This window comes from Ixodes scapularis, unplaced genomic scaffold, assembly GCF_016920785.2.
Source record: "Ixodes scapularis isolate PalLabHiFi unplaced genomic scaffold, ASM1692078v2 PGA_scaffold1__304_contigs__length_218370807, whole genome shotgun sequence".
NCBI classification, from domain to species: Eukaryota; Metazoa; Arthropoda; class Arachnida; order Ixodida; family Ixodidae; genus Ixodes; species Ixodes scapularis.
In genome coordinates, this window is record NW_024609846.1 from 196967968 (window position 1) to 196979869 (window position 11902).

Sequence of the window (11902 nt, forward strand, 5' to 3'; positions counted from 1 at the left end):
TTGCTCTTTCGTCGCACCCGAGGCTGCGAAAACCCTCGCCCTCGAGCGTCCGTTCCGGCAGTTCGCACGTCGGATCGGACAGTTTTGATGCGCATGTGTTTCGCGCTTAAAGGTGTGGAGAACAGACCGAGAGCGAAGTCCACGCTACAAACACTTATCTAAAAGGCTTTCACCGCGCGAGTATGTGTGCAATGTTCACAGCGTCGGGTTCTTGCAGCATTGGCTTCGCTCGTACATGAAATAAAATCACAGACATGCGGGGATGTAAAGCTTCGCACGCAGCTGTGGGATAGCAAGAAAGCTACACCCTTGAGCAGCATTGCATCACCACATCACCCACGGAGTGTGGAAAGTATCAGTCAGTGATACTGTGTAGTCTCCTCCCTAGCTGAAACAAGGGAATCGGACTACGAATGCTGCAAACTTCAGTTAGGAACAGGGGATGCAAGGCACGATACTCAGTGCTGGCTTTTACTTTTGTTGGCCGCGCGATCGTGTCTAAACCCGTCAAAACATAAGGTGAGCATCGATAAGTACGTACCCTTGTTCCGGACGAGTCCAAATACCCACTCTGTTTACAGAGGGGCACGCAGCAGTAAATAGGCATCACACACGTGGTCGAAAATGCACGCGCCGCACGCCAGACACGCGATGTCAACTGGTATCGGCGCTGCCGCCGCCAACCCTGCAAGATGGCGACTGACGCTGATTGCCGCTGCGTTCAACAGATGGCGCTGTTTTTTTGTAAAGGGTCTATTAGCCCCGATGGATGGATGGATGAATACGGCTGAGCCCTTTGGATCGGGCGGTAGCTTACGCCACCTAGCCATTTTGTTTTACCATTTAAGCTTAGATTATTTAAATGTGAAATCTATATTCACTCCGCAGTACAAAGAAAGTGAGGCTATGAAACCCCCTTGCCATCAGTGAATAAGAAAATACCTAGTTTTCTCTCGATTTCTGCCACCATTCACTTAATCTTTGCTTGGTAATCTCTACAGTCTTGAAATCCACTCTCCCTTTGCTGTCTCTAAAACCCAATGACTTTATTAAATCTATGTTGTCTTCAGTAGGCATAGGGTGAAGCCCTTTACAGTAGAGTATCAAGTGCTCAGCCGTCTCGTCCTCCTCTCCACAAGCAGTGCACACTGTATCAATTTCCTGGTACTTCACTCTGTATGTTCTGGTTCGCAGAACACCCGTTCTTGCCTCAAACAGCAATGAGCTTCCCCTAGAATTGTCATAAATGCTTTCTTTGGCAATAACTCTTGTTTAATCTATAGCTTTCCAGAGCCATCTTTGTCTGCATTCCCTCTAGCCACCGATCTCTTTCTGTGGCCTTAACTTTCTTCTTAACTGAGACTTGCTCTTCCGTATCTTCGCTATAGCCCAAAAACTTTCCTCTTAATTTCCTAGTGCGCTGTCTCCACTTGGTGTCTACACTCCTCATGTATAAATAGCTGAAAACCTTTCGTGCCCATTGCTCCCCGTCCATTAGCCTCAACCTATCCTCAAATTCTACCTTGCTCACCGCTTCCCTGCTCTCAAATGATGCCCATCCCATGTCTCCTTGTACTCCCTGGTTTGGCGTTTTGCAATGTGCCCCCAAAGCCAGTCTACCTACTCCGCGCTGTTTTATTTCTAGTTTCGCATGCACTTCGGATTTCATGCATAGCACTGCGTTTCCAAAAGTCAAGCCAGGCACCATGACCCCTTTCCAAATCTCTCTCACCACCTCATACCTGTTGTAATTCCAAAGTGCTCTATTTTTCATTACAGCTGCATTTCTGTTGCCCTTACCTATTATATACTTTTCATGGTCTCTGAGATATTCTGCACCATCACATATCCATACTCCTAGATACTTGTATTTACTAGCTCTCTCAACTGTAATATTCTGTATCTTCAGCCTCTCAACTTCATCCTCGTTAAAAATCATGACTGCCGATTTTTCGCTACTGAATTCTAAACCTAATTCCTCTCCTTCCCTACCACAGATGCTCATTAATTCCTGCAACTCTGTCCTGTTGTTAGCCATTAGTACAATATCATCCGCATACATCAATCCCGGTAAGGATTGCTGAATTTTTTGGCCTAGCTTACTGTAAGAAAGGTTGAACCCAAGCCCACTCTTCTCTAGTCTATCCTCCAATCCTCTCAGATACAACATAAACAGCAAAGGCGATAACGGGCACCCCTGCCTAAGGCCTCGTCTTATCTCTATTTTTCCTGTCGCCTTTCCTTCCCATGTTATAATCACCTTGTTATCTTTGTAAATGTTCCTTAATAGTGCTGTTAGTCCTTCATCTAGGTTTAAGTTCTCCATTATGTCCCACAGGTTTCTTTGGTTCACATTGTCATAGGCACCCTTGATATCCAGAAATGCCAGCCAGAGCTGTCTGTTTTCTTTTTGCGCTATTTCTATACACTGTGTTAGAGAAAATAAGTTGTCCTCCAACCTTCTTTGTTTTCGAAACCCGTTCTGTAACTCGCCCAGTATGCCCTCGCAATCTACCCATTCCTCCAGTCTGTTCTTTATAATCTGCATTACCAACCTGTAAATAACCGGTGTCACGGTTATAGGACGATAATTCCTAATGTCAGACTTATCTCCCTTTCCCTTATATATCATACTCATCCTACTAAGCCTCCATTCATCTGGAATATTTCCTTTTGTTATCATGGTACTCACTACCTCCCTTAGTTTTGCCTTAGATTTAGGACCCAAATTCTTCACCAGCTTAATAGGGATACCATCTATGCCTGTCGACGTGCCACTAGGGACTCTTCGTTCCGCCTTTTCCCATTCTCTTTGTCCAAAATCCGCGATGTCACAAACTGGACTGCTACTTCCTTCGGTTCTCCTATCTTCCACATGTACCCGTTCCCGAAATTTCTCCTCCATCACTGCTCCTATATATTGTATCGCATCATCTCCCTCTAATTGATCTCCCTGATGCGAGAGTATGAACCTCTGTCTAGCTTGCGTCGTTTCACCGAGTGAGTTCAAGTGCTCCCAAAACTTCTTGGCAGCGTTTCTATCTTTCTTACTTACATTACTCATCCATTCCTCACCCTTTCTCTGAATTTTCGCATTGATCAAACTGGATGCCTCTCGGCGACATGTTATAAAATTGTCCCATTTTCTTTTTACTTCCGTTTCGGACTCCCCACTACGCTTGGAATACCTGTGTTCTCTAGAGGCTTCCTGACGTTTTTGTATCGCTTGCTTCACTTCTTTGTCCCACCAACTTTTTGGTCTATGTCCTTGCTTCCCCTTTCGTTTACTCTTAACTTTGTCTAGTTCTAGTTCTCGCCCCGCTCGCCCTGTGGAGGCTGTGACGACGCTAGCTGTCGGCGCGCTCGTTTCTATTTAATTACTTTTTTGGCGTGTTTTTGGTGGGAAGTCTAAATTTTTATATGTGCCTTTATTGGGGTATAGCCTGTAGCTACAGGCGAAACTTCAGCCAACATTTTAAGCATGGTTGACAGGGCAGGCAACGCATGAATCGCAGCTGGTATATGAAAATAAAGAAATATGGCCACAATTGCAGGATCATCACTATAGATTTACATCTCGCACAATAAATGCTGCTGATGGTCTAAACGAATTGGCAGGTTATGTATACTATATTTTCTTGTATTTCTGTTTTTAAACAGGGTCACCGAAGCAGAAAAGCTGCATGCTGCTCGAGCAACATGCTAAATACAGTCTGGGCGATGGGGAGGGAATCATAAGTAAGACAGCCCAAGTGCAGGGGCAAAGTAAAGAAAGAGGGAATATTTATTTATATACATTGCTCTCATTTGACCTTTGCTGGATTCCGATAGTATTTCAATGGACTACACGTGAGGTATCTGTGGGCTTGTTTATATCAACCCTCAAGTAATGTATAACAAACGTAAGCGAAGGTGTCTAGCTCGTTATTAGTCCCTTAAGCCCTAAAATAGAGATTTTACTTAAATCGAATTGTCCTGAAGCTAAAATATCAGAATCTTTTCTCACGCAAACTGTCGCCCTTCACAGGTTCCACATTTTCTGCTACTAGTGCTGCATCTACCACTGGACAGACGTTCGAATGCTTGCTTTGACTACTGTTTTCCTCTGTTGTCAGAGACTCCAGCTGTAGGGAGTTTGAAGGCTGAGGAAGCTTTTGGGGACCTGCAGCAGTGTCTCTTTTAATTGGAAATGACAACTCAGACTAAACGGTGTTTTTTCTGAATACCCAAGGCTGGAATAAAGAATGTCATGGAAAAGTATAAACATTCTAAATACGGCACTATTGCTGTGCATATTTTGGGCAGTTCAATACATATCATACAGGCAACTGGGGGCAATTCAGCCGTTTTTGCTGCTACCATACAAACTAATTTCCAGTAGTTGTGCACCTTGTAAGAAATATGCTTGCATACGTGTATAAACCGTATAATTAATTCACGAAGAAGCTACATTTATGCAAAACAACCCTGTTCCACGAGCACTTCAAAGATCATCAGACGCAGGGCTTTTAATACATCTGCGAACCAGCGCATGCAGAGTGGCAGCGCTAAGTCGGGGTCGCGAGCTAATTTGCCGACCCCCCAAAGGCCCATGATATCAATGCCACTTCTAATGCCTTGAAAGCGGGATGTAATATCGTCCCAAATCATGAACATGCATGGAACGAAATTCCAGCGTCTGAAACACTTGCGCCACCGCTTCACCGGCCTTTCGCAAGATTGTCTTGTGTCGTGTCGTTTTACCTTTTAAAGGTAAAAGGGACCAGCAGGCTTATAAGATGTACGGAAGCACGTCAATATCGGCCTAACTCAACGTCTTGTACATCGGGTAAACGAAGTCCAGCTCCTCGAAGAGCTTGGGCACACAACGCCAAACCAGAAAACCGGTGCTGGGAAGCCAGCCGATGCGAGATCGCGGAGCGGAGTCCTCCGCCTGACGTCACGGTACACCTCACCCAATCAGGGCGCGGCGATCGCAGCGACGCTTGTGTTCGCTCTCGGGGCTAATATCCTCAGGATATCCAAGTAAGGATGTTTGGATATCCTGATGTAGTCCTCGACTCATCCTCAAGCAGTCCACTGAGGATTCATTTGTCAGTTCAGCGTTCATCCTCGAAATGTTCTCTGGATGATACCTTGGGACTTTCTTTGTACATTCTCAAGACATGTGCCCAGCGGCGTAGACTTTACATTTTCCTGGGGGGAAGGGGGAGGGAGAGAGGGGGGGTGCTGCGCATTACATTCTCGCCAGAACTGGAGATTGAAGTAACAAAAACAGGCTGGGATTCCATTTCCCATGTATTTTGTCAATAAAGGCAACGGGGGGCGTTATTTTGTTTACATGCCACTACTATACTCTGTTTCACACTTAGCGTACAACGCTGTCAAAGCTACTGGCGCGAGCATGAGGCTTGATCTCGTTGATCATTTGCACGCGTGCTCGCGCGAACGAAACCACAGAGAAAGCCACGTCTCGCACCAGTAGCTTTGGCAGCATTGCATACTAAGTATGAAATGAAGTATAGAAGCTCGTTACATGGCACGTAAACAGCGTCTCGAGGGGGGGGGGGGGCTTCTGCCCCCCCCCCCCCCCCTCTTGGATTTCAACATGGAATGCACGAGCCCCAATGCCTCTCCCCCCCCCCCCCCCCCCCCCCCCGTAGTCTACGCCTATGCATGTGCCAACAATTCTTTGTGATAACTTGAAGCTAATATATGAGCATGTAATAAGATTTAGCGATGGTATTCATTTAGGTGTGGTTCTTGCCTGCACTAAAAGCTTGAACTGCTGTATGTGCAGCACTACAAATGCAGAAGTTTGGGCTTTTAGTGCAGGCAAAAACCACATTTAGATCCAATTTCCTATCACTAATTCTCATTACATGCTCATGCAATTGATGCTTTATAGCAGCACTGACTTACTTTATCAAATACTGGAATAAGGCATCAATTGTGCAATATGTTACTGGGTAGAACATAGGCGTAGACTTCCGGGGGGGGGGGGGGGGGGGGGCATTGGGGCTCGGCCCCCTTTGGTGAGATCAGCCCCCGGGCCCGGGCCATGATCCTTACCGAGACGCTGTTTACGTGCCAGTAACAAGCTTCTAAAGAAGTGGTATGTAAACAAAATAACGCCCACGTTGCCTTTATTGAAAAAATATATGGGAAATGGAATCCCAGCGTGCTTTCGTTAGCTTCAATCTCCAGTTCTGGCGAAGAGGTAATGCGCAGCACCCCCCCCCCCCCCCCCCCCCCTTGAGAAAATGGAAAGTCTACGCCGCTGGTGTAGAAAAATCTTTGTGAGTGATGTAACAAAGACAGATTGTCTTCAAAGTAATCACTGAATACCATGTGTCATCAGTTCCTAACATCAGCAAAAAAAGTTATGAATTAAAAAATTTATTTTTAGAAAATATATTTCTTAAAGTATAAGACAGCTTTGAAGAAAACAAATGCCACTAGAAAATGTAAAGGTAAACTAAATGTAAGAGGAAATCTAGATGCTCCTCATGGAATTGTATGAACTAGGAAAAAACAAAAATGCACGCATGGTTGTGAAAATCTATCCTGTGCAGTTTAAAAAAAAAAAAAAAAAAACACAAAAAACGAGGATGACAGAGTGAAAGGTTCCCTCTTGTTGCGCCACTCAACGGACTTCAGCAGAAGCTCTCGCGCGACCTGTTGCGTGCCTCGAGCAGTGACGGTGCCATGTGGCCGACCGTTTAGGCTGAATGAAAGTTGTGCCGATTTGCTTCTGTATTGAACTACATTCGGCGCTAATCGCCGAGTTGGCAATGTGGCACATGCATTTCAAACTCCCTGCCGTGACATGTGATGAAACAAGATGAGCCTTAGATTAATATAACAGTGATTTTAATGATGCACACAGTAGTTGGGGGGGCTGATAACAGATTACTTCTTTTTGAGTTATTATAGGCCGTTTGAGACACATCTGCTGTATTGTCAACTTGGAGAAGGTGTGGCAAATAGCTCCGCATGTTGCATTTAATTTGTTCCTTAAAGGCTCTTTTTCGAGGGCGTTACATAAGGAAGGGGCGAGTACAGTAAGTTATACGATTCAAAAAGAACACAACAACGATGAAAGGTGATACACACATTAGTTTGGTAACGAGAGAGTAAAAAGGCAACAGAGCTTTTAGCATAAGCTGAAACAGACACAGTACCTAGCCCCAGAAGCAAATAAACCCTGAACATTTTCACTTTTGTGAATTCTGACGCACTCCTCTCCTTACGGAGAAAGCTGCGGTTGGGCCAGGCACATAGCCAGAATTTTGTTTCAGGGGGGGCCCACTCATGACAAAATGCTGTGTGAGGTGGAGGGGGGAGAGGAGGACCCATGCAAAATGGAAGATTTCGGGGGGGGGGGGGGGGCGGGCCCAATGGGCCTCCCCCCTGGCTACGTGCCTGGGTTAGACGCTCATTTACTAAACGCTCAATGGACATATTTATGTACAAACCTAAAAAAACTTATAAACAGCCTAAAAAATCCAAACGTAGCTAAGACACAGTAGAGGTAATTGTGCTCAACCCTGTTGAAAGCTTTGGCCTGATCAAGAGAGATAAAACAGCCGTTAGAAGATCTGGAACATGCATATGAAAAAAAGGCTTCTCATAATGGAACAGCGCAAATTTTTGCAAGGACAGAGGAAGGAACTGGACAGGACGAGCGCTGACTCACAACTGAAAGGTTTATTCTCAGGAAACCCCGAAGAAAAACATACCACAACACGACTCTCTAATCACAATGGAAATGCGCATGCGCCTCAGAAAATTAGGCGCTATCTGTCACACAATGTTATATGCGTCATCCCCGATCTCGTCAGCTTCTCGTCAGCTTCTCGTCAGAGTTAAAGAAGAAAAGATTGTGCGCCCGGGGACGCTGCACGTCTGAAACAGACTAATAATGATGAGCAAATTAGTGCAAAGCCGCTTACTTAACAAACTGGTTAGTAGAGAGTTTTAGAATAGGGGGTCCCAACGCTTTGGGGAACCCAACGCTTTGGGGTACCCAACGCAACCACACCTCACGCAGCGTGTTATAGAATAGGGTTTGTGGCGACGCAACGCGGCACGCTCGCCTTTTTCGCATGCAGCGCCATTGTGGACAACGAGCGAACTTCTTAACAGTAAAAAATTATTAAAACGCAAAACATTTGCGCTGAAACGACACTTTATTGTGGCTTGCGGTTCAAATAATAGAGAGGGTAACACCAATTGGAACGGCACAGCAAGAGACCGTCTCTGAATCAGAAGATTTACTTTTCTGGTCACAAGAGAGTGCACGCCCTGAAATACCAGGCTATCATGTGCGCCTGTGGAATTATCTGCGAACTCAACGGGCCATTCCCCGGTCACAGGCACGACGCTTGTAGGTGTAGCTTGCTTTTAGCCCATCCTGTAGCTAAAGCACCACGAAATTTATATGGAGTTTTATAATAGGGGGTCCCAAAGCTTTGGGGCCCCCCAAAAATAGGGGCTCAGCACTGCGCATGCGCAGAACCCAAACTCCGTTGGGGGTTTGGGGTTTTAGGTTGGCGCGCGCCCCCAACGTGGAATTCGAGAAATAGCGTGGGGCCCCCAATTGCTTGGGGCCGGGTTGTGTCGGCAAACATGGCGACGCCCTTTCAGCTCGCTTCGGAGCAAATTCGTCATGGTCACTGCAGTATTAGCCAATTTCATTGCCAATGAATAGTGCAACCGGCTTTCGCTTTGCTTCATCTCGCTCAAGTCACAAGGAATGACTGGTGGGCTCGCCCCATTTTAAAGATCGTACCTGATTCTGGCCGTTCCTAAGCCTAAACATACGTCGTAACTGTTGACATGGCAACGTATTGCTACTCGGTGACAAAAAGCTCGTTCACACAACCCGTTTTTTTGTTTTGTATTTTTACGTTACGTTACGAAAAATCACCGGGAAATTGGTGCTTCGTATGAAACTGTGCCAGCGGCAGGTCGACCCGGTCGCGGATGGCCCGCGTGGAGAAATTTCTTCCGAATGCTTCGGAGACCCTTTCGGCAATTGAAGTCCATCTCCTGAAATTCTGGAATGGGTTAGTGGCGTACACTTCGTGTACCACATAAATTATATCGTTCATCGAGAAGCGAACGCGCGCGGGAGCCTTCTCTTCCGCCATTTTCTTCTGGTCTTGGATCGGCCTTGACTCGTTCGGCCATCCCGCTTCGGATGTAGCCAGAACAATCCAATCCGTAGCGCTCTAATTTGGTGCTTGTTCTCGTATTAACATAGAGAGTTGAGCTAGCTGGTACTTAGAAGACCTACCTAAACAGCGCACAAGCACAGGAGGGAGGTAGCAAAACACAGGAAGAGGCGCCGACTCCCAATTTATGTATTGTGAAAGAAAGAGAAGATATGAAGCCCACGTTGTAGTTTTTCTTTCTTCTTTTTTCTCTTTTTTTTTTTGTCGTGACCTTATAATGTCAGTTTTCTCCTTTTCTACTGCAACTTAGTAAGGTATCTGTTTTTATTCCTTCTTTTTACCTTGTGGGTGCGCGCGGGCTTCATGTCTGAAGCTTCCTCTTTCTCTTTCTTTCACAATACATAAGTTGAGAGTCAGCTCTACTTCCTGTGTTCTATTTTCTTCCTCCTGTGCTTGCGCGCTGTTTTAAGCATGGCTCCTTCTCAAAGTTTTTGGGCGTTCGTGTGCGGTTTGACTATCTGCAGCCGAAGATTTCGACCTTCAACTATGCCGAAACTGAGACGAACGCGAGCGCGCATACTCTGCGAGCAGCTGAACTATTTAGATCAAGCTGAAGCGACTTTGAAGCCTTGAAATACTTGTTTTCAAGCTGCAGGTATCGTGCCACGAGCGAAACCGACTCGGAGCCATGGAGTAGCAATACGTTGCCATGTCAACGGTTACCGCGTATGTTTAGGCTTAGAAACGGCCAGAATCGGCGACGATCTTTAAGATGGGGCAAGCCCACCGCTCATTCTTCGTCATTTGAGCGAGATAAAGTAAAGCGAAAGTCAGTTGCACTATTCATTGGCATTGAAATGGGCTAATACTGCAGCGACCATGACGAATTTGCTCCGAAGCGAGCGGAGAGGGCGCCGCCATGTTTGCCGACGCAAGGGCCCCAAGCGCCAACCCAAAGCCCCAAACAGAGTTTGGGTTCTGCGCATGTGCAGTGGTGAGCCCCTATTTCTTTGGGGGCCCCAAGCTTTGGGGCCCCCTATTCTAAAACTCTCTAGTATCTTGATATCCGTTTTTAATAACGTGATTGGCCGCCACGATTGAGGCTCGGGGCCAGAAACCCTCATTGTGGGAATTCGAAGGACTCGTCCGATTTGAAAAGAATCGGGGGGCGTAGCCTGAAACGTGGAACGTATTAATGACCTTGACCAGCGCGTCCCAAAACTTGAGTAAAATTCAGTAGGGAAGCCATCCGGGCCTGGGGCCGAGCCTGTCTTCATGGAACACAGTATGTCCACCCCGTCCTGACGGGAGGTGGGACGCACCAACCTTGTTCATCTCAGCCGGAAATTCGGGAAGGTCCCCACGAAACTGTCGCACGTCCATGGCAAAATCACTGGGGTATCGCTTTGATTCGAAGCGTACAAGCGAGAGAAGTACTCCAGGAACACGGCGTCTATGTCATTCTGCCTGGATGGCACGCTGCTGTCCGACAAAAGCACTTTCGAAACCCGCATACAGGCCCCCCCTTCCCCGTCCCCATTCCACCAGACGTGCACAGATACCTCAGAACCTCGGTTTCGGACAGTGGCGTAGCCAGGATTTTATTTCGGGAGGGGTTCACCGGCACTATTACTACCCCCCCCCCCCCCCCCCAAATGACGAAGCAGGGTGAACTCGGTGGTACGGATGCTCGCGCAAAGATTGGGGAGGCACTGTTAAGATAAAGCGGGTAAAGCTGCATTGTCATTTTTCAAAACGGAGCAGGCTTGATTTACAGGAATACGGGCATGGTGCCTCACTGTTCTATTGTAGTTGCGGCCCACCAACTTTAAAAGCTTTCTTTACAGCACATAGCTCCCTCCGCTTTTTAGGTACCACTGCATTACCAACGCGTACCGGCCAGAAAAAACAAAAAGATAGCTATACTGTCATAAAAAATTAAACAGCAACACAAACAAAATTGCGAATTAGAGGAAGCGTTTATGCACAAACACTTGGCAATATCCCAAGCCGCCATTAAAATGGCCGAGACAGCTGAAGTCGAAATTTATATGCTGTGAGTAACAAGTCGGCAACGTCACCGCTCTAACATTCCAGCTGGAAGCACGGAAGAGCATTTTAAACGTTCGTGTTCCTTCCTTTCATGGATTACCTGATCTCAAAGTTAGATGGGAGATTTAAAAAGCACCGGCGTACGTTGCATCTACTTTCGTCGTTTCTGCCCGCAAAGATCTTGGGAAGCGGGACATGTCTCGGCGCTGAAGAGTTTTTGGAGCTCCATTCAGGCCTGGTTTCGTCTCCTGAACTCCAATGTGAGTTGCTCATATTGGCTGCCAAATGTAAGAGGGAGAAACGTGAAACGCCCGTCACGTGTGCGCTACAGGCGGTCGCCCTCGGTCCGCAGGCCCTATTCCGAAACGTTTGTCTCCTCAAGATCCTAGCGACTCTGTCCGTAACAACGGCGGAAGCCGAGAGCTAATTTTTTTCACTACGACGGTTGAAAACATACCTGAGAGCGTCCACGTCAAATGAGCGACTGCTCGTTTTATCGCTTTTGAATGTTCACCGCGGCATGGAAGTTCAAGCAGAGGACGTCCTGGATATTCTTTGCCGTGAACGCAGGCGGCTGTATCTTAATATGTAGGCGCTTGGCATAAATGAAATGATCAAGATAGCCTGTAAATTGCTTTCTGAAATAACTAGTCACAATCACTTTTTATTCG